Below are 19,355 nucleotides of genomic sequence, written 5' to 3'. Positions count from 1 at the left end.
GTCCATACCCATATGGGGCTTGAACTTACGACCCTAAGATCAACATTTTAGGAGGATTTATTATTAGGAAGGATAAGATGAAGAGATTAGAGATGTGATGATTTTCCTACTGCAGTGGCCCTGTAGAGACTTGATACTCAAAATGTGATGGAGAACAGCAGCATCAGCATTGTCTGAAGCCTTGTTAGAAATGCAGACTCTCCAGGGGAGCCTGGGAGGTTCAGTCAGTTAAGTGTCTGACTTCCGCTCAGGTCCTGATCTCACATTCATGAATTCGAGCCCCATCCCACCCCCCACCCCTCACATTGTATTCTCTGCTGATAGCTCGGAGCCTGGAGCCTGCTTCAGATTCTGTGTCTCCCTCTCTCTGCCCCTCCTCTGCTCACTTTCTCTCTCTCTCTCTCAAAAATACATAAACATAAAAAAGTTAAAAAAAAAAAAGAAAAGAAATGCAGACTCTCCAGGCCTACTGCAGACCTACTGAATCAGAATCTACATTTTTACAAAATCCCTAGAGAGCTGTGTACACATACAAGTTTAAGAAGCACTGTTCTAGGGCATCATATGACTAATGCCCAGGTCCCCTGGGGGGTCCTAAGGGGTAGCCCTAGGGGGGGTCAAGAAAAAGCAGCACATATGAATGGCGGGGCAGGTCAGCTTTTCCTTAAGTCTATTTGGGATACCACTTCTCTAGGATCTTCATAGGTGTTCAGTGGTCAAAAAGATTTGACAAATACCAGTTAAACAAAGCTAAACAAGTTTCTTTATGGCCAGACTTCTTTTATCTTTTAATATGCTAATGAACTTTCTGAATGTCCAAGAGAAAAGCTATATTGTACAGCTGCTTCTACATTTACTGATCATGGAAGTCAGTTTGGGGGGCATCTTTCCATGTTACTATTTTGTGCAGCACATCTTCGTAAAGTTGTAATAGTCCCTTTGCTATAATTAGCGTTCCAGACATAAGATATTCTGAAAGATCCTGGGCAGGAAACTATCTTATATTTCCTAAATTTAATATCCATTACTTAGCTGTTCAAATGCCTAACCTTTTATGTGACTTCATTTCTGATTCACTTTCCTTGGCTGAAATCTATTGGATAGAGTTATAGGATAGGTGTGGCTTCTGTCAGTGCTGGTCTGGAAAAAACTTTTAAGAGTCAGTTGCTAGTTATGATGTCTGATAGAAATGAGAAGAACATACTGGAAAATGCTGGGGTCACTGGTAACACACTGAAGTTTATTTGTGGTAGGAATGAAATCAGAGGGTATGACTGTGAGTGATTACTGGATAAACAAAGAAGATAGACAGAAATTTAATTGACAATAATGAGCCACAACATCTGTCAGCAAATTTATAGTTAGAAATAAAAAGAAGCAAATGAACAGATACATTTGAGAACTAAGGTTGTTTTAGATTAGGACTGTCCAAAATTGGTTTTTCACAGTTTATTTCCATTGATGCCTCTTTTGAAAATTTATGGCCTATTTTAACACTGACATGTTGATTATCCCACATTCTTTAACTCAGAAAGCATTCGATTTTAAATCACACTCACCAATAAACTACCTATATTTTAGATAGCACTTTATTTTATTTTTATGTATCCTTCACATGAAGTTTCACATTTCCTTTTTCTTTTTGGCAGCAGTATATTCACTACTCTTAGTAGTAAGTGGAATGAAGGTGGTTTCTTAATTATACTCTTAGTTTGGGCAGTAAGCAACATTACTTTTAATTTTTTTCTTTTCTGTTAATAAGCCAATGAAAAGTATTTTTGATTTGGATATCCTTTCAAATGCTCAAAAGCTTAACTTTTCTTTTTTTAGAAGCATCACATATTTAATGTCAAAGAATTTGAATTCGAGTACAAAAATTAAACAACACATGATTTCAACATTAAAAAACCATGACAGTTATTATTGAAATAATTATACAGTAAATATCAAAACCACATTAGAAACATAACTATAAGAACCTGAAATACATTGACAGCAAAATTATAATTTATTTCTATAACAAATAATTAACTAAAATGTTTACATAGTTATTTTCAAGGACCACAATGGTTGACTGCTTTTTCTTTATCACTGCATAAAATTGGCATCTTAATCTTTTTGCCCTTCATTTCATTCTACATAATAGATGCTTCTGGGTATATAACTGTCATAATCTCTAATACAGATAGTGATCCTTGGTAATCAAATCTAGTGTAACCATTGTCTGTAAGTGCTTAAATATTTTTTTTTTTTTTAATATATGAAATTTACTGTCAAATTGGTTTCCATACAACACCCAGTGCTCATCCCAAAAGGTGCCCTCCTCAATACCCATCACCCACCCTGCCCTCCCTCCCACCCCCCATCAACCCTCAGTTTGTTCTCAGTTTTTAACAGTCTCTTATGCTTTGGCTCTCTCCCACTCTAACCTCTTTTTTTTTTTTTTTTTTTCCTTCCCCTCCCCCATGGGTTTCTGTTATGTTTCTCAGGATCCACATAAGAGTGAAACCATATGGTATCTGTCTTTCTCTGTATGGCTTATTTCACTTAGCATCACACTCTCCAGTTCCATCCATGTTGCTACAAAAGGCCATATTTCATTTTTTCTCATTGCCACATAGTATTCCATTGTGTATATAAACCACAATTTCTTTATCCATTCATCAGTTGATGGACATTTAGGCTCTTTCCATAATTTGGCTATCGTTGAGAGTGCCGCTATAAACATTGGGGTACAGGTGCCCCTATGCATCAGTACTCCTGTATCCCTTGGATAAATTCCTAGCAGTGCTATTGCTGGGTCATAGGGTAGGTCTATTTTTAATTTTCTGAGGAACCTCCACACTGCTTTCCAGAGCGGCTGCACCAGTTTGCATTCCCACCAACAGTGCAAGAGGGTTCCTGTTTCTCCACATCCTCTCCAGCATCTATAGTCTCCTGATTTCTTCATTTTGGCCACTCTGACTGGCGTGAGGTGGTATCTGAGTGTGGTTTTGATTTGTATTTCCCTGATAAGGAGCGACGTTGAACATCTTTTCATGTGCCTGTTGGCCATCCGGATGTCTTCTTTAGAGAAGTGTCTATTCATGTTTTCTGCCCATTTCTTCACTGGGTTATTTGTTTTTCGGGTGTGGAGTTTGATGAGCTCTTTATAGATTTTGGATACTAGCCCTTTGTCCGATGTGTCATTTGCAAATATCTTTTCCCATTCCGTTGGTTGCCTTTTAGTTTTGTTGGTTGTTTCCTTTGCTGTGCAGAAGCTTTTTATCTTCATAAGGTCCCAGTAATTCACTTTTGCTTTTAATTCCCTTGCCTTTGGGGATGTGCCGAGTAAGAGATTGCTACGGCTGAGGTCAGAGAGGTCTTTTCCTGCTTTCTCCTCTAAGGTTTTGATGGTTTCCTGTCTCACATTCAGGTCCTTTATCCATTTTGAGTTTATTTTTGTGAATGGTGTGAGAAAGTGGTCTAGTTTCAACCTTCTGCATGTTGCTGTCCAGTTCTCCCAGCACCATTTGTTAAAGAGACTGTCTTTTTTCCATTGGATGTTCTTTCCTGCTTTGTCAAAGATGAGTTGGCCATACGTTTGTGGGTCTAGTTCTGGGGTTTCTATTCTATTCCATTGGTCTATGTGTCTGTTTTTATGCCAATACCATGCTGTCTTGATGATGACAGCTTTGTAGTAGAGGCTAAAGTCTGGGATTGTGATGCCTCCTGCTTTGGTCTTCTTCTTCAAAATCACTTTGGCTATTTGGGGCCTTTTGTGGTTCCATATGAATTTTAGGATTGCTTGTTCTAGTTTCGAGAAGAATGCTGGTGCAATTTTGATTGGGATTGCATTGAATGTGTAGATAGCTTTGGGTAGTATTGACATTTTGACAATATTTATTCTTCCAATCCATGAGCAGGGAATGTCTTTCCATTTCTTTATATCTTCTTCAATTACCTGCATAAGCTTTCTATAGTTTTCAGCATACAGATCTTTTACATCTTTGGTTAGATTTATTCCTAGGTATTTTATGCTTCTTGGTGCAATTGTGAATGGGATCAGTTTCTTCATTTGTCTTTCTGTTGCTTCATTGTTAGTGTATAAGAATGCAACTGATTTCTGCACATTGATTTTGTATCCTGCAACTTTGCTGAATTCATGTATCAGTTCTAGCAGACTTTTGGTGGAGTCTATCGGATTTTCCATGTATAATATCATGTCATCTGCAAAAAGCGAAAGCTTGACTTCATCTTTGCCAATTTTGATGCCTTTGATTTCCTTTTGTTGTCTGATTGCTGATGCTAGAACTTCCAGCACTATATTAAACAACAGCGGTGACAGTGGGCATCCCTGTCGTGTTCCTGATCTCAGGGAAAAAGCTCTCAGTTTTTCCCCGTTGAGGATGATGTTAGCTGTGGGCTTTTCATAAATGGCCTTTATGATCTTTAAGTATGTTCCTTCTATCCCGACTTTCTCAAGGGTTTTTATTAAGAAAGGGTGCTGGATTTTGTCAAAGGCCTTTTCTGCATCGATTGACAGGATCATATGGTTCTTCTCTTTTTTTTTGTTAATGTGATGTATCACGTTGATCGATTTGCGAATGTTGAACCAGCCCTGCATCCCAGGAATGAATCCCACTTGATCATGGTGAATAATTCTTTTTATATGCTGTTGAATTCGATTTGCTAGTATCTTATTAAGAATTTTTGCCTCCATATTCATCAGGGATATTGGCCTGTAGTTCTCTTTTTTTACTGGGTCTCTGTCTGGTTTAGGAATCAAAGTAATACTGGCTTCATAGAATGAGTCTGGAAGTTTTCCTTCCCTTTCTATTTCTTGGAATAGCTTGAGAAGGATAGGTATTATCTCTGCTTTAAATGTCTGGTAGAACTCCCCTGGGAAGCCATCTGGTCCTGGACTCTTATTTGTTGGGAGATTTTTGATAACCGATTCAATTTCTTCGCTGGTTATGGGTCTGTTCAAGCTTTCTATTTCCTCCTGATTGAGTTTTGGAAGAGTGTGGGTGTTTAGAAATTTGTCCATTTCTTCCAGGTTGTCCAATTTGCTGGCATATAATTTTTCATAGTATTCCCTGATAATTGTTTGTATCTCTGAGGGATTGGTTGTAATCATTCCATTTTCATTCATGATTTTATCTATTTGGGTCATCTCCCTTTTCTTTTTGAGAAGCCTGGCTAGAGGTTTGTCAATTTTGTTTATTTTTTCAAAAAACCAACTCTTGGTTTCGTTGATCTGCTCTACAGTTTTTTTAGATTCTATATTGTTTATTTATGCTCTGATCTTTATTATTTCTCTTCTTCTGCTGGGTTTAGGCTGCCTTTGCTGTTCTGCTTCTATTTCCTTTAGGTGTGCTGTTAGATTTTGTATTTGGGATTTTTCTTGTTTCTTGAGATAGGCCTGGATTGCAATGTATTTTCCTCTCAGGACTGCCTTCGCTGCATCCCAAAGCGTTTGGATTGTTGTATTTTCATTTTCGTTTGTTTCCATATATATTTTAATTTCTTCTCTAATTGCCTGGTTGACCCACTCATTCGTTAGTAGGGTGTTCTTTAACCTCCATGCTTTTGGAGGTTTTCCAGACTTTTTCCTGTGGTTGATTTCAAGCTTCATAGCATTGTGGTCTGAAAGTATGCATGGTATAATTTCAATTCTTGTAAACTTATGAAGGGCTGTTTTGTGACCCAGTATATGATCTATCTTGGAGAATGTTCCATGTGCACTCGAGAAGAAAGTATATTCTGTTGCTTTGGGATGCAGAGTTCTAAATATATCCGTCAAGTCCATCTGATCCAATGTATCATTCAGGGCCCTTGTTTCTTTATTGACTGTGTGTCTAGATGATCTATCCATTTCTGTAAGTGGGGTGTTAAAGTCCTCTGCAATGACCACATTCTTATCAATAAGGTTGCTTATGTTTATGAGTAATTGTTTTATATATCTGGGGGCTCGGGTATTTGGCGCATAGACATTTATAATAGTTAGCTCTTCCTGGTGGATAGACCCTGTGATTATTATATAATGCCCTTCTTCATCTCTTGTTACAGCCTTTAATTTAAAGTCTAGTTTGTCTGATATAAGTATGGCTACTCCAGCTTTCTTTTGGCTTCCAGGAGCATGGTAAATAGTTCTCCATCCCCTCACTCTCAATCTAAAGGTGTCCTCAGATCTAAAATGAGTCTCTTATAGACAGCAAATAGATGGGTCTTGTTTTTTTATCCATTCTGATACCCTATGTCTTTTAGTTGGCGCATTTGATCCATTTACATTCAGTGTTATTATAGAAAGATATGGGTTTAGAGTCATTGTGATGTCTGTATGTTTTATGCTTGTAGTGATGTCTCTGGTACTTTGTCTCACAGGATCCCCCTTAGGATCTCTTGTAGGGCTGGTTTCGTGGTGACAAATTCCTTCAGTTTTTGTTTGTTTGGGAAGACCTTTATCTCTCCTTCTATTCTAAATGACAGACTTGCTGGATAAAGGATTCTCGGCTGCATATTTTTTCTGTTTAGCACACTGTAGATATCGTGCCAAGCCTTTCTGGCCTGCCAAGTTTCAAAGGAGAGATCAGTCACGAGTCTTATAGGTCTCCCTTTATATGTGAGGGCACGTTTATCCCTTGCTGCTTTCAGAATTTTCTCTTTATCCTTGTATTTTGCCAGTTTCACTATGATATGTCGTGCAGAAGATCGATTCAAGTTACGTCTGAAGGGAGTTCTCTGTGCCTCTTGGATTTCAATGCCTTTTTCCTTCCCCAGTTCAGGGAAGTTCTCAGCTATAATTTGTTCAAGTACCCCTTCAGCACCTTTCCCTCTCTCTTCCTCCTCTGGGATACCAATTATGCGTATATTATTTTTTTTTAGTGTATCACTTAGTTCTCTAATTTTCCCCTCATACTCCTGGATTTTTTTATCTCTCTTTCTTTCAGCTTCCTCTTTCTCCATAACTTTATCTTCTAGTTCACCTATTCTCTCCTCTGCCTCTTCAAGCCGAGCCATCGTGGTTTCCATTTTGTTTTGCATTTCGTTTAAAGCGTTTTTCAGCTCCTCGTGACTGTTCCTTAGTCCCTCGATCTTTGTGGCAAGAGATTCTCTGCTGTCCTGTATACTGTTTTCAAGCCCAGCGATTAATTTTATGACTATTATTCTAAATTCACTTTCTGTTATATTATTTAAATCCTTTTTGATCAGTTCATTAGCTGTTGTTATTTCCTGGAGATTCTTCTGAGGGGAATTCTTCCGTTTGGTCATTTTGGAGAGTCCCTGGCGTGGTGAGGACCTGCAGGGCACTTCCCCTGTGCTGTGGTGTATAACTGGAGTTAGTGGGCGGGGCCGCAGTCCGACCCGATGTCTGCCCCCAGCCCACTGCTGGGGCCACAGTCAGACTGGTGTGTGCCTTCTCTTCCCCTCTCCTAGGGGCGGGATTCACTGTGGGGTGGCGTGTCCCGTCTGGGCTACTTGCACACTGCCAGGCTTGTGTTGCTGGGGATCTGGCGTATTAGCTGGGGTGGGTAGGCAAGGTGCACGGGGGCTGGAGGGGCAGGCTTAGCTCGCTTCTCCTTAGGTGATCCACTTCAGGAGGAGCCCTGTGGCAGCGGGAGGGAGTCAGATCCGCTGCCGGAGGTTTGGCTCCGCAGAAGCACAGAGTTGGGTGTTTGCGCGGAGCGAGCAAGTTCCCTGGCAGGAACTGGTTCCCTTTGGGATTTTGGCTGGGGGATGGGCGGGGGAGATGGCGCTGGCGCCTTTGTTCCCCGCCAAGCTGAGCTCTGCCGTCCGGGGGCTCAGCAGCTCTCCCTCCCTTTGTCCTCCAGCCTTCCCGCTTTCCGAGCAGAGCTGTTAACTTATGACCTCCCAGACGCTAAGTCGCGCTTGCTGTCGGAACACAGTCTGTCCGGCCCCTCCGCTTTTGCCAGCCAGACTCGGGGGCTCTGCTTGGCCGGCGAGCCGCCCCTCCGCCCCGGCTCCCTCCCGCCAGTCCGTGGAGCGCGCACCGCCTCGCCGCCCTTCCTACCCTCTTCCGTGGGCCTCTAGTCTGTGCTTGACTCCGGAGACTCCCTTCTGCTAATCCTCTGGCGGTTTTCTGGGTTCTTTAGGCAGGTGTAGGTGGAATCTAAGTGATCGGCAGGACGCGCTGTGAGCCCCGCGTCCTCCTACGCCGCCATCTTCAGGAACCTCCAGTGCTTAAATATTTTGAAATGCTATTTAGAAAAATTATTATGCAAAATTTAACGTAAATTGCTGGGTTCTATTGCCCTCTCAGGAATTACAAGTATTTCAAATCCCAAAAGTTTAAATGGAACAGTAGTTTGCCATACTTTTATACAGAGAAACCACTGAATAACTTTTTAAACTTAGCATTTTTACAAATTCTACAACAGTAGGTTATTCTGAATTACGATTGATGTTTACTATGTTGAAATTAATATATATTTATCATTTGAAAACCAAATGTGCAAACCCAATTCTGAAATAAAACAGTAGTTTAATCTGCAAGCTTTACAAAGAAACTTCCATACTCAAGTTTACAATATCTTCTTTAGAAGAATGAGGCCTAGTTGGAGATATATAGTTGCTGTCCAATATGGCTGCCATTAGCAAGTGATATTATTGGTGGCAAGGGATAGCTTTGATAAGAATAAGGCCTTGAGGTATAAGGAAGCATGCTAGAAGTCCCAGAAGAGAGGGTAGCACTAACAGGAGAAAGATTATATACTGAGCTGCAACAGAAATTGTAGTCTCTTTATTCTCTCCAAATTCTTTTGCATAGTCCAGGCTGAAGATCTTGTGTTCCCTGTCCAAATGAAGTAATGTAAACTGAGCTGACAGTTCCTTTGCATCTTGTAATGTAGTACAGTTTGTCTGGTATAACATGACTCTGGGATCCATTTGCAATAGCAGGAATAACAATTTTATATACAAGAATACTTTCTCATCTTGACTTAGATGAGAAATAAGTAAAAATTCTGGTGGTGCCCAATTATTTTTCTTGCAGTAATAATCCAAATGCATTACTGCAGAATTGAAATGATTGGATTTTAAAGAATACATACCGCTTGGAGTAAGCTTTGTTCCAGGAAAAAATGGATAAGTGCATCTTTCAATTTCAGGGGGGCTTGGGCTATGCTGACTATTGAGACTAGCTAGAAGAGTTGGTGGCTTGCATAGAGTTTTCAGATGGCTGTCTCCTTTGTTAGCAAACACAATGAGGTTTTCAGAATTAGGGCTAATCTGACCACTAATATGCTGTCTCAATTCTTTATTTACTGGTTTTGCCAGTGTTACCTCCATACTTGCTCCGTTAATGCGTTTTCCATTCATAACAGACATAGCAGCCACTGCATCTTCTCAGTTGAAAAAGTGAACAGAAGCCTAATCTCTAAGTTTCTTTACTCGAATATTTAACTGGACCAGGTTTGAATTTGTTGAGTTCTGCTTTGTTTCCTCTGTAGTTAAGATCATTAAATTTCTTACATAAAGAACTTTAGCTCTGTATGGTTTCCTCATCAGCCCAATCTACTTGAATGGTATGGCTCCAGTGTACCTGGAATTAGTTTTCTCCCAGCCATAGCAGTGGCTCTGTGAGATTCATATTCAACAAATGCAAACCATGATTTTTGGTTTCATCAGTTGCACTTGGGTGAACAATGACATCTACAACTCCTTCTGTAACTTTCTTCATTTCGTCCAAAATTTCTTCTTCGTTTCCTTAGGAATAGCTCCGATAAATGACCTGCAATTATCCAAGCTTAAACATGCACGAGTAAACTTACCTCGTCAAATCTCATAATTATTAAGAATTCTGATGGCTAATGGGCTTTTTCTTTTATAGTATACATCACAAAAGCATAACCTCGATTTTCACCACTAATTCCATCAGAAGTCAAAATTCATATATCTTCCCAGCTCTTTCAAATACAGAAACTAACTTATTCATCTTCATACATATCTTAAGGTATTTTTCCTACAAAAACTTCACAGCCTCTAGGTGGAGGTGAACCTTCACAACATGGAGGAGGACAACCAAATTTCCTTTACCTATTCTCCTGAACCATGTTGTAGCCAGTTTTGTTTTTTTTTCATCAAAAAATGCTGCTTTATTCTGAGTACCAGTTCTGACTTCCCTGCGTCCATTTGTTCCGTCTATGTTTTCTTCATAATGGTTGCAGTTCCCCTTTGGGGTTTCAAATGTTGGTGCTAAATCCCTGGGACCAACGACCACAAACCACCACCACCATTTCACAGATCAGTCAGCATATACAAAAGCAGCGGTCACCAGAGAGGGGAGGAGAGCCTACCTTAAACTTTACTTTTTATTCCCTTTTCCTGGCATTAAAATTTGTCATTTCCTGCAAAATCAAGGAAGTACTATTATTTCTATTTATGACATATATGTAATTCATGTAATTTTTCTTAGGAATTTTTCTCTTAAAAGTTTGATATTATTTTAATGGGTAAATTAAATTTTGGGTATGAAAATGTTTTAAATCTGATTCAACTCAGTATCTCTTTATTGAACCCTTACTTGACAGAATTTCCTGTACTTTCAGAATAAATTCTGAGGAGAAGGGAATAAAATTTTTAAAACATCAAACAGGATATATTGAATTAAATGGTCTTTGATTTCAGAAACTTCTAGAAGGTGTTGGTGTAGTTTCAACCCACTTTTCTCCCTCTCTAAAATCTACAGTTCCCAGAACACTATAATTAGAACGGTGATCCAAGATCTTATAAGCTACTAAGTTATCCCAAAGAAATTTAATTGTTCTTATTTTAGTAGATTTACTAAGGCAGAAAACTAGACTGAGGCATTACAGAATATATAGAGATTGGCAGTCTTTGGAAAGAGTGCTAAGATGTTTGATCTGTCCTATTGTCAGGCTAAGAATGCTGTGAGATGCCATTTATGAGGCTACTCTGCCTCTTCAGTGGAGTGAACAGGTGAAGAGGGCTAGATGGGTGCTATGAGAACACCAGCTGCTGAATTTTGGACAGCATGGGTCCCAACCAAAAGCCCTAATGGTTGGTAGGTGTCATGAGCATGTGACGAAGGCACACACATGAATTGTCTCTTTCCACAACGTCAGCTTTATTCAATCATAAAGCAAAGCTAATCACAATTATAAAGCAGGTTCAGGATTCCAAACTCAATGACATTTCACCATGTGATTAAACTTGGCTTCTTACACAGCACACAGAGCAGAACATAAGACAAACCACACAACAAAGGTAACAGAAGGGTGTTGGAGTTAATGAACCAAAGGCAAAGTCAGTCTGTGGGCGTGCAGTTGAGATAAGGCCTCTGTCTGGTCTGGGTCAGCTCTTGGCACTTAATGCTCATTATGTTCAAGCAGTGAAGGATCTCAGGTCTGTTCAGAGATCAATCGGGCAAAGCCTTCTGCAGCAGCTGCCTTTTTTAAGCGGTCAGACATAGAGGGGTCGCGTCTGTAGAGTCTGACAGTTTGCTGCAAAAATCCTCCCCTTTTTAAAGGGGTTTAATCGGTCTTGGGCCCCTGCAGACCTTGTCTGCTTCTGCTTATTATCAGTTCTGGGGTGTCAGCTGATGCTGGTCTTGGTGACATCTTGTAGCTACGGTACCTTTGACTCCTTTCGGCATTGCTTGACACAGGCCCCTGCTCGACCTGAGAGGTTCTATTTTGCTCTCTATGGTAAGAAAGAGATAATAGAAGCAGCAATTGCCCCACATACCAAAGGTAACTTACTAATGATCCTTATTTAAAATATATACCAAGGGTCGGCAATATTTATTCCAGAAAGATTTTCAACAAGAATTGGAAATTGGGGTTCAAGTTAAGCTTTGGGTTACTAGACGATCCTATCACCTAAATATTTGTACAATATCCATCCAAGAAAGTATTTATCAAGCATCATTAGGGGTCATGTTCTGTGCTGGGTCCTAGAATGTCGGGGCAAGAAAAAGATAAATGTTACCATTGCTATCACATAGCTTGCTGACTAGAGTGTAATGCAAACAAGTAAACAAAATACTATAACACTGTAATATGCCATGATAGGAGAATATAGGGAACCATGGTAGTATACAGAAAGGGGTACTTAGCTTTTAGTTAAGGAGTCAGAAAAGAAAAGGCATCTACATGAAGGATGAATTGGCATCAGATGGACCAAAAGGAGTTGGGCAGGAAGGAACATTCTGGGCAGGGGTAAAAAGCATATACAAAAGCTCAGAGGAAGATTGTAAAGAATGTTTTTTTTGGAGCATATAAATCTTGGGAAAAATAAACCAAGTCCTGACATACAGGGTTTTGTAAACATTTGAGCTTTATTCTGGATGGAATACAGAGCCATTGAAAGGCTTTCCAACAGAGAAATGATTTGATATGCATTTTAAGACAATGACTTTGGTGGCATTCTGGAGAATAAACTGGAGGGAGATGATACTTGAGAGAATGAGACCAATGGGGAGACTATTGCAGAAGTTTATATTTGAGAAGATGGTAGCCTGTATTTGACAAATGATGGTATTCTTAGTAGCTGGTGCCATTGTATCTGGCACACTAAAGTTATTTATTCTTAACTTTTATAAGATTGAAGTGTTTGTCATTTTTAACTTTGTATTTCCCATTTTATAATTCTTTAAGAAACCATCCTTATTTCCTCTTTCTTGTATTTTTGTCAATTATTATGTCTTTGCTGCTTCCTGAATATCCTCCTGAAAATGTCTTTTCTGGTCTTGACACATATGTATCTTCCACCTTTTGTCATTGCGATTTCTTTTTCAAACCTGAGTACAGAGTTAATGATAAAAAGAAGCAATTATGGATCCTGAGAAACATAACAGAAACCCATGGGGGAGGGGAAGGAAAAAAAAAAAAAAAAGAGGTTAGAGTGGGAGAGAGCCAAAGCATAAGAGACTGTTAAAAACTGAGAACAAACTGAGGGTTGATGGGGGGTGGGAGGGAGGGCAGGGTGGGTGATGGGTATTGAGGAGGGCACCTTTTGGGATGAGCACTGGGTGTTGTATGGAAACCAATTTGACAGTAAATTTCATATATTAAAAAATAAAATAAAAAAATAAAAAAAAAAAAAAAAAAAAAAAGAAGACTAGGACATACTAAACAAAAAAAAAAAAAAAAAAAAAAAAAAGAAAAAAAAAAAAGAAGCAATTATGAAGAAGTATAAGTAAATAGATTCTGGTTGCCACAGCTATGGATAGCCTGAGATTTCCTGGAAAGGACAAGTAGAAAAAAATTCACTGGTTCTCAGCACTGGAAAGAAAGAAAATAGTTTAGAGACAATCAGTGTTCTTAGAGGAGAGAAGGCTTGCTGTAGAGCAATCAATATAGTAGAATTAGAAAAGACCAACATGGATCAACCCCAAAGTGCAAAAAGTAATTAAGGACACAAAAGCACATAATAAATGTCAAGTTCAAAATAGAAGCTGAGAAATTACAGAGTGAAGTTCAGAGTTTAAAAATGACAGAAAAACCAAAGGTGGAAAATGACAAAAAAATTTCATATAAAGCTACCGAAAAGTGCTACAGTATTACAGCAATACTGCATAGGACAAAAAGGTCAGTGAACAACCCAGAAAGGTGGCTAATGGATAGCAGGGGTGACTCATTGACTGAGAGGGTCTTGTAGACATTGATTTAAAAAAATAAAATTAAATGAATTAAAGCACAGTCTTGCTAAACAGAGAAATCAAGTAAAAATGAAAGAAGTAAAATTGTTCTTTGGAAATGTTACCAGTCAATAGTTGGCAAAGAAATTGAAAATTGGAATTCTCATATAGGACCAGATATGCTTACTTTTAGGATTGGAGATGTCCAAGGCCTTTAGAAATCCTTTTTTAAAAAGTATGTTACTTTTGTGTGTATTTTGTTCCCAAGTCACCCAAAGTAGGCCATTTTTAATGCTTCCTTGGCTTTCTGTGTGTTATAGTATGACACACCTGTCCCTTACCAGGTAAAATAAAGGAAAACATCAAGAATAAGAAGTATAGACATCCTAGCATAAGAATTTCCAACCTATTAAACTTTGGTGGGGTGGCGAAGGGAGGGAGAATGTGCTTGTTGCTGTGTGAAGTAGAGAGTTGGAGGAATGGGAATTGCTCACTCTGGAAATTCTTTGTCTTAGCTCCTTTGGGCTGCTATAACAAAAATATCATAGACTGGGTGGCTTAAACAACAACATTTAGTCCTCACCATTCTGGAGGCTAGAAAGTCCAAGATTTGCCAGAAACCTGTTTCTTGGCTTCTTGTGGACAGTTGCCTTATAGTTGTGTGTGTGTGTGTGTGTGTGTGTGTGTGTGTGAGAGAGAGAGAGAGAGAGAGAGAGAGAGAGAGAGAGAATGAGAGAGGCAGATAGGCAAGCAGACAGACACACACACACACTAATCCCATCATGAGGCCTTCACTCTCATGACCGAATTACCTCTTGAAGGCTGTATCTCCAAATACCATCACTTTGGGGATTAGGGTTTCAACACATCAATTTGGAGAGGACTCAAACATTGAGTCCATAGGATTCTCAGAGATAAAATTTTCCAAAGAGAGAGCGATTGTTCTTTTTTAAATTGTACGTTCAAGCCATCGCTTCTGGCCTTTTGGCTAAGACCAAGTGTAATTGTACGTTAAAGGCAGGATTCAAAGAATGTGGGTGCCTGATTGGTTTATGCTCTATTCCCATTATGCTTGGGGAAACAAGGACCATAAAAGGTGGAGTAGATAGTGAAGGTGGTAGCACCTGAGGTTGGACAGGAAGGGAACTGAAATAAATCACAGGAACTGAGGGAATCAATAGAAGGGGAATGCGAAGAGCTGGTCCTTGCAAGGCAAAAGACTCTCAGGCCTCAGGAGGCTGTTGTGGGATTTCCAATTCCATGTAGCTATTATGCATCTGGTTCTGGAAAGACAATGGTTAACTCTGGGATTACTAATTATATCACTTTATTTATTTATTTATTTATTTATTTATTTATTTATTTTAACATTTATTTATTTTTGAGACAGAGAGAGACAGAGCATGAATGGGGGAGGGGCAGAGAGAGAGGGAGACACAGAATCGGAAGCAGGCTCCAGGCTCTGAGCCATCAGCCCAGAGCCTGACGCGGGGCTCGAACTCACGGACCGCAAGATCGTGACCTGAGCTGAAGTCGGACGCTCAACCGACTGAGCCACCCAGGCGCCCCAGTTACATCACTTTAAATGTAATTACATTACTTCAAATGTAACTTTAAAATTTTTCCTTAATTTTATATTTAAACTTTTCTCAGATACACAGAAAGGTTGAAAGAATATTATAATATAAACACATGTATACTAATTACCTTGATTCAACAATTGTTCATATTTTGCCATATTTGCTTCATGTAAGTATGTATATTTTTTCTGAATGCCTTGAAAATAAGCTGCAGATATTGTGATATTTACCATAAATGTTTTATATAACCACAATTTTACCAACACATTTAAGGGAATTAAATATCTAATATATATAATGAAAATAACTAAGTTATCTTCAATTTTTTCCAATTGTCCACATAATTTTTGGATCTCTTTTTTTATATTTATTTTAATGTTTATTTATTTTTGATAGACAGAAAGAGACAGAGCATGAGTGGGGGAGGGGCAGAGAGAGGGAGACACAGAATCTGAAGCAGGCTCCAGGCTCTGAGCTGTCAGCACAGAGCCCGATGCAGGGCTTGAACCAATGGACCGTGAGATCATGACCTGAGCCGAAGTCAGGTGCTCAACCAACTGAGCCACACAGGTGCCCCTAGATCTCTTTTTTAAAAGTCAGGATTCAGATAAGATTCAGAGATTGCATTTGGCTTTTAGTTCTTACCAATGTCCTTTAATCTAGAAGTTTCTATTTCTTTCTTTTTTTTTTTTTTTTATACCTTTTACTTTTTAAAGACATTACAGGACAGTTGTCTTTTGGCTGCTCCCACATTCTTTATTTGTCTAATTGTCCCATATGGTGTTGTTTTCCTAGTTCTTATATTATCTGGATTTCCTGCAAAATGAAAGTAGATCTAAACATTTTTGGCAAGAGTATTGCATAGATGATGTCCTTATTACACATTATGTTACTACAAAAGGTATGTAATGCCAGAGTTTCCACTAAAATTATGTTAAGTTTGATAATTTGGTTCCTATGGTAATCACCAGATTTCTTCATTAAGGCATTTTTTCCCCTTTTTACAATTAGCAAGTACTATATGGGATAATACCCTGAAACTTTGTGAATAACCAACAATCTTTCACCTAAAAGATTTTAGCATCCATCAGTGTTCCTTGCCGGAAACAATTAATATCATTAGCAATGGCCAATGATTTCCTAATTGTGATTTTCTAATTTGTATACAATTTTTTCTATATTTATTAGCTGGCATTTTTCTGTGAAGAATAATAATTTTCCCTCATTAACTGGTATATAATTGTATTTCTTTCTCAAGAAGCAGGACGTAGTCATTATTTAAAAAAATGATTATAGCAATTTTGAATATAGAGAAAAACAAACCCTAGCTATAATCTCAACAGTGAGTAAACCAATGTTAACAGTTTGATATGTTTCTTTCCATTCTTCTTTCGAAGCCTCTAAGTGTATATATTACAAACTTTGATATGTAAGTTTTTTTATCCAGCCTTTTATAGTTAGTATTATATCATTATCAATTTACTATGTTGTTAAATATTCTTTAGAGTATTTTTTGCTGGCTGTCTGCCATTTCATAATTAGGATGTGGCATACTTTATTTCCCTGTTCCCTTACAACCAGGGGACTATATATCCTGGTTTGTCCAGGGAAGTTCTTATTTATGACTGTTGTTTTGCAAAATTATTAAAGCACCCCCCTTTACTCCCAGAGTCATATCAGTTTGGAAGACAAATTATATATCACCCTATCATCACTGTACCTACAATTGACCATTTGCATTTTCAAATTTTCTAATCTATTTATTCTTACATAAATCTTCGGATGCATTTATTATTACTTCATGAGGATAAATTTCTAAAAGTGAAGTGACTGGATCAAAGTATATGAAGATTTTTAAGGTTCTGTCTCAAAATTGCCTTATTTGTATTTCTGTTAAGTAAGTAAAATACCATACTGTTAAGTTGGATTCAACAAATTTATCTGCTTCCAACTTTGAATACTTTATTCCCTTTAAGAAGAGTTTCTCAACATTGGCACTATTAACATTTTAGCATTTAGTACTATTTACAGAAAATTCTTTTTGTAGTAATAGCACCTTTGGCTTTTACCCACTACTTGTCAATAGCACCCCACCCCAGTTGTGACAATCAATAAAATCTCTAGATATTGCCAAATGCCCTCTGGAAGGCAAAATAGCTCTCAGTTGAGAATCACTGGCTTAGAAATAATACTTGTATAGAGGAGTAATAGCAGCATACTCCTTACCTAGCTTATTTGTCTTATGCTATGAGTTTTTGATAAAGAATTGCTTATTTAGCCTACTGGCAATGGTAAATGGTAAAAGTATCTTGTTCAAGATTACATGACCAAAAATGACTGAATAGGAATTTGAACCTAGGTCTGTCTTCAAAGTCTTATCCACAAGACTGAAGGCTCATGTAAATACTGGCATCATGTATCCACATTGCTAAACAGGCAAACAGTGGGAAAATAAGTATTTTCTCTCTGATGAGTTTTTTTTTTAAGTTTATTTACTTATTTTATACACACAAGAGAAAGAGAGCACACACCAGCAGGGAGAGGGGCAGAGAGAGAGGGAGAGAGACTCTCAAGCAATATCCATGCTGTTAGCATGGAGCCTGACTAGGGGCTCGATCTCACAAACTGTGAAATCATGACCTGAGCTGAAATTAAGAGTTGGACGCTTAACTGACTGAGCCACCCAGGGGCCCCTGGTGAGTTTTTGGTAATCACTTGGGATCTATTTTATTGTTACCAAGGTAATTCGTATTTATTTTTATCATCTGTAAATGGGATCGGCTGTGTGAAATCAATGTATAGAAACACGTACTTTAGGTCCTGGCACATAGTGTATGCTCAATATGTACTGGTTTCCACCTATACTTGCATTGGGTTATCATATCCATTTGCTAATGGGTTTGTGCAGGGCTTAAAGGAGAAACAACTGAAGGAGGACTGATTACCTTTCCCTCTTTCTACTTTCAAAAGCTGCTCTCTCTGCTTTCCCTCAATGTTGATGACCTGCACATTGAAGAAGGGAACAGAAGTCAAACAGACTCCAGGGCATTGACAAGTGAAGGAAACACAATTTAAATCACTGAAAGAACTCTTGATCCCTCTTTTTATCTACTGTTTCAAAAGCTGTTTGTTCAGAATAAGAAAGGCATTTTCAAAGAGTACACTGCATATGTGGCTTAGTTCTGGCTTGTTTGGGGACAAGTTCTAACTCAACAAAAGAAGAATAGTGAGCGGGGAGAGTATCACCCACAGATTCTTGCCAGAGTCAGTCCACCACTACTGCCAATTACTGCCTGAGTGATGACGGGATGGCAGAATGAATCTGGCCGACTCTTCTTTCCTAACACAGGAGAAGGAGGTTTGGCTGAAGTTTAGCAGCTAAACTCAACTTAGAACCTTAACTATGATGATTTCATGAAGCATGGCTGGACTACAACTTGTTCCATTTAGGTTTCTCTTTTCTAAATAGCGGACATTGCTGATTGTGGAGGTTCTTGAAAGGAAAACAGAGAGGCACTATGACAGAAGCACTTTTTCCATAGAAGATACTAGACCAGGAAAGAAAAGAGACTGGATGTGAGATACAGAGCAGAGAGTTCTCATCTCTTCTTAATCTATTCTTAACCTCAAAGTATGATACTTTATGCTGTATAGTACTCTGTGATGTTTCATACGTATTTATTTATTTATTTATTTATTTATTTATTTATTTATTTATTTTTTTTGTTTCATACGTTTTTAGAAACATTAGCTCTTTGACCATTACAGTGCAACCTCAAGAGGCAAGTCAGGCAGAACATCCACATTTCAGAAGAAGAAATGAAACATGGAGAAGTTGTGGTTTTCCCCAGTTTTAAAGAATTAGAGGTGACAGGAGATCCTTGATACCTACATCAGTGTTGTCTGCACTCCACCCCAGTGCTTATATATTTCCAGAGCTTATGCCATTTCTCTGCTCTTAGACATTTTTTTCTGGCTTTTTAAACTAGTCCATTTGTGAATAGGTTTTAAAAGAGTGATTATGTGGTTGCCTTCCTCCAACTTTAGTGCAACATTCCAGAGTGCGTCTACCGTGTTGTCTGAAATTTGGGTGCTACCTCTACTCTCTACTTTTATGCTTTCCTCTTTTGTGTCCTTGTGTAAGGCTGAGCAGAGTTTATTGCTGTACATAG

General features: G+C 38.6%; 1 protein-coding gene and 1 pseudogene across 10 annotated transcripts in view; one reads left to right on the top strand and one right to left on the bottom strand.

Moving 5' to 3' along the window:
• The window catches only part of SLC44A5 (solute carrier family 44 member 5), a 371,332-nt gene that overhangs the window by 60,778 nt on the left and 291,199 nt on the right, over positions 1–19,355 (top strand). The window contains exon 3 of one of the 10 annotated variants that reach the window (XM_042952514.1): positions 15,979–16,084. The exons of the other annotated variants lie outside the window; for them this stretch is intronic. The gene's annotated coding sequence lies outside the window, so the exon portion shown is untranslated. The remainder of the gene's footprint in view (positions 1–15,978; positions 16,085–19,355) is intronic. 10 annotated transcript variants of the gene reach the window in all.
• LOC122227787 lies at positions 8,744–14,444 on the bottom strand (annotated as a pseudogene).

This window comes from Panthera leo, chromosome C1, assembly GCF_018350215.1.
Source record: "Panthera leo isolate Ple1 chromosome C1, P.leo_Ple1_pat1.1, whole genome shotgun sequence".
Classification (NCBI taxonomy): domain Eukaryota; kingdom Metazoa; phylum Chordata; class Mammalia; order Carnivora; family Felidae; genus Panthera; species Panthera leo.
This window is presented reverse-complemented; position numbering and strand designations above follow the sequence as displayed.